Source organism: Octopus bimaculoides, chromosome 8 (genome assembly GCF_001194135.2).
Source record: "Octopus bimaculoides isolate UCB-OBI-ISO-001 chromosome 8, ASM119413v2, whole genome shotgun sequence".
NCBI lineage: Eukaryota > Metazoa > Mollusca > Cephalopoda > Octopoda > Octopodidae > Octopus > Octopus bimaculoides.
Window position 1 is genome coordinate 55,126,049 of NC_068988.1, and position 3,652 is coordinate 55,129,700.

At 35.9% G+C, this 3,652-nt stretch overlaps 1 long non-coding RNA gene across 2 annotated transcripts in view; it reads right to left on the reverse strand.

The window, feature by feature from the left end:
* Window positions 1-1,410: 1,410 nt before the first annotated feature.
* The window catches only part of LOC106876179 (uncharacterized), a 6,457-nt gene continuing 4,215 nt past the window's right edge, over window positions 1,411-3,652 (reverse strand). For both annotated transcript variants that reach the window (XR_008264691.1, XR_001410204.2), the window contains exon 2: window positions 1,411-1,787. This is a non-coding gene — a long non-coding RNA (uncharacterized LOC106876179). The remainder of the gene's footprint in view (window positions 1,788-3,652) is intronic.

A 3,652-nucleotide genomic window follows, 5' to 3' on the forward strand; every position in this document is an offset into this window, starting at 1 on the left:
GCTTGGTTGGATCAATTTTTCTAGTCGAAATCGGGTGCTTTCTACCAACGAGGTATTGAAAACCTTATTGAACGTTGGGAAGAAGTTGTAAACAACAAGAGTGAATACATTTTTGATTAATTAGTTGTTATTTTTTATTAAACCTTTAAAAAAATTTAAATTTAAAAAAACCGCGCGAACTTAGTTGCTAACCCAATATATACATATACATATGTCCATGTATGAATGTATGTATGTGTAATGCCAATCATTTGGTTGGTCTTATTCCGCATGTGATCTTGAATACTCGTGTGTTCAGCTACAGTAGCACTGTTCCAAATGTGAGAGTAGGACTCCATTGTTTGTCTCATCTGAATTTTGTAGTTATTAATAACTATTAGGGGAAGGGAAATGCCAGTCGTTTGAAAGCTGTCCCAAACCGGTATCAATTTCGTGTTCGTACTTATCTCCATTTGCCTTCACATTTTTAGCTGTTTTTTATGTATGAGAATAAGAATTATTGATCGTGTACTTTATTAAATCATTTATTGAAAAAGGGTTAACAAAAATGAAATGGGTTTTAATCAACAGTTTTTTTTTTCTTTTGAATTTGGTTTGGAAGATTCTCGATGTGAATTCGTTTTTAGAAAAACAATTTTTTCTCTTGGGGGCGTCATTACACCAATAATAACACGCGCACTGGTTCAATATTACTTCTTTATTGTTAGTCAATTGTTTAAATATCTAACCAGCGAACTAATTGATCGTCTACTTAATGTGATGGCTAAACAAGCAATCAGTCGTGTGTTAGTCAATGTCCTTTCGCTGCTAATCGCGACCTTTTCAGTGACTTTCCCTCTCAGTCGATTGTTTAGCCAGCATATTAAACAAACGATCGATTTGTTATTTGATTACATATTTAACCAATTGATTAACAATAAAGAAGTGATATTAAACCAGTGCGTCTTATTATTATTGATGTAGTGACCCTCTCAAGACACAGGTTAAAATCGCAATATACATTAAAAACAAAATGCATCTTATTACTAGTGTTGTACTTAATTGAAGTTTTGGCTTTTTCTAATACTTTTTTTTTTCATTGTTACTGGTTTTATTAAATTCGAAACAACCTATAAAATTCATGAAACATTCACGTCTGTTTCTTTCGTCAGTAGTAGCGTTGCTAGGGATGGTGAGAGGAGGGATCTGCTCCGGATGACGCTCTTATAGAGGCGGCACTTTTAGGCTTGCCGCATACGCCTCTAAAGGCTTGGGGGCCAGGAGTGGGGCGCAAACTCAAGGGCTGACCTGTATGACAAACGCTCTAACTACACCACTGTTCGTCAAACCTTTGAGGATCAATCAGAGAAGTGATTCTTTCAAAATCATCGTTGTCTCCTAGAATCTAAAATAAGAACAAAATTTCAAGAGTACACTTTTTCATTCCACAAATTTTATTTGACTTGAGAACAAAATTCCATTTCTTTTGACGATTTCTCTTTTTCTACTCCAAATCATTTTCAGTTTCATTAGATACATTTTTGCTATAATCAAATTTGATATTTAATTTACAGAAAACCCAGATTGATTCTTCAACTTCTTTTCATTCTGGAAACTTATTCAAAATCATTCAGTGCAAAAAGAAAAGAAAGAAAAAAAATTAATTTAGTGCAAGTTTAATTAGCATTCTGCGTGGTAAATTTTTCTTCTTTTCTTTTTATTTCAGTAAAAGTAAATACCACTTCAAGAGTCAACTGCATAATTTTATACGTAGCATATCATACAATGGCTGACATTTGATTGTTGATCTGTAATTAACATGAAAAGTATTTGAATAAAGGTTTACGAAATTCTTTCTGTTTATCATCAAAATCGTCAAAACATTTCATAAATGTGTGAAGTCAATATTAACTGACTTTGGTTAATTTTCATGATCAAACCACACCGTGTAAACGTTGTTTAAAAATGTATGTTAGTTTTGAAAGTAGTTTAACTATGCAGAAAGTCACACATTGTTGATATTCCAGCGTATCACTCCAGACAAAACCTTTAACCCTGTCGCTAGGGTTTGTTGTTATCTGGTCTGTGGTGGTGGCTGGTTGAGTTGCTGAATAAAAATATATTTCTTGGGTTGCGTGTATAAGTAACTGAATAACACTCGCGAACATTTGATAGAAGATTTTATAATCGACAGAAAGATAAACTGCGTTGGTCCTTTTACAGATAACAACGATAATTACATACTGAGAGTTTACGGCAAGCTATTGATACAGCAACATGGGGCTTTCCCAACAAAACTGGAATTAATAGTATTATATTCGTGGTGACGGGGATTCCTGTCGTCTATCTGTGCCATCTGTCTTAGCCGTCGTCCGGTTGGTAAAAATGCGCGCCGAACGGTTTTTATAGGGGATCGGAAGTCAAATTCTAGAATGTTAGAGAAAACTTGTCCCCGCCATCGCTTCACGCTGATTGGTCGGTTAATAGACCGAGCACGTGGAACTATAGTGGTTTCCTCGTGATACCTAACTGCGTATCCAGAGATTCGGTTTCAAATCACCCTTTAGCATTCAGATTATTCTGTCAAAGGTAATGTTTATTTATTCACATTGTTTTGAATAAATCATACATTATCTCGTAGCTTCGAGATTTGGATATGCTTATTTATTTTTAGAATGACATTGTTGTGTAGGTGTGAGAGACCGAATCTAGCCGGTTTGAACATAAAACCAGTGGAGTGGATGGGCCTGATATGGTCAGTTTAAATATTAAAGAGTTTAAAATTCTGGTCTCGGTTGAGAGTTGAGTGATACTATACATTCGTATTCAAAAGTGTTTTGACAACTTCTAGTAACTGATGTAAAATAACAACTCAGGTTAATTTACTTAAGTATTTATGATATTATATAAGTATGGAAGGTTAAAAGATTTTAATTTTCCAGCTTAATACAATCAAAGTAAGATGTTGAATGTTCACGAAGAAAATTACCTGTCTTGTTTCAAAAACTGTATTTGAAAAAGTTATTTAACAATTTCAGACGTGCCTAACGATAGCACGCAAGAAGAATTGCCTATTACCTTTCATCCAAAACCGATAACTCTTGATAGTTCTTGTTAAGCTGCTACCGAGATAATTCACACTACATGCGAATGCTTAGCTTAGTGGTTAGGGTGCTGGACTCATGATCGTTATAGTGTGGTTTTGATTCCTGGACCGGACGAAATGGCGCTGAGAAATTTACCCTGTGTGCTAAGGATTCTGCCTGATCGCCGGCAAGAGGAATATATCATACTAGCCTTGAAGTCGCCCTTGACGTGGTATTCAGGCTAGCTCCTGCGGAGGGCACCTTTCAGACCTTCGCTCCCACTATCGGGCCGCTTCGCGGCCCTCTAACCTTCTATAATGAAACTTATTTCTGCAAATGTGCTAGACATTGATGCTAATCATAATTTAATCAATAATCGTAGGAGCGAGGTAAATGCAGAAGAAATAGGGGAAGGGTTAGTGGGGCCCCATTTAAGCGGCCCTTCAGAAATTGAACCTCTTTACGATACTCTCTGGGAGTTCATGATATGAAATGCCTTGTCATTGCTCCAATTTGGTCACCAATATAATGTATTTAGTTTAAAATGCAGTAAATACGGGGGGGTGAGTGGGACCCCAATGAGGCAA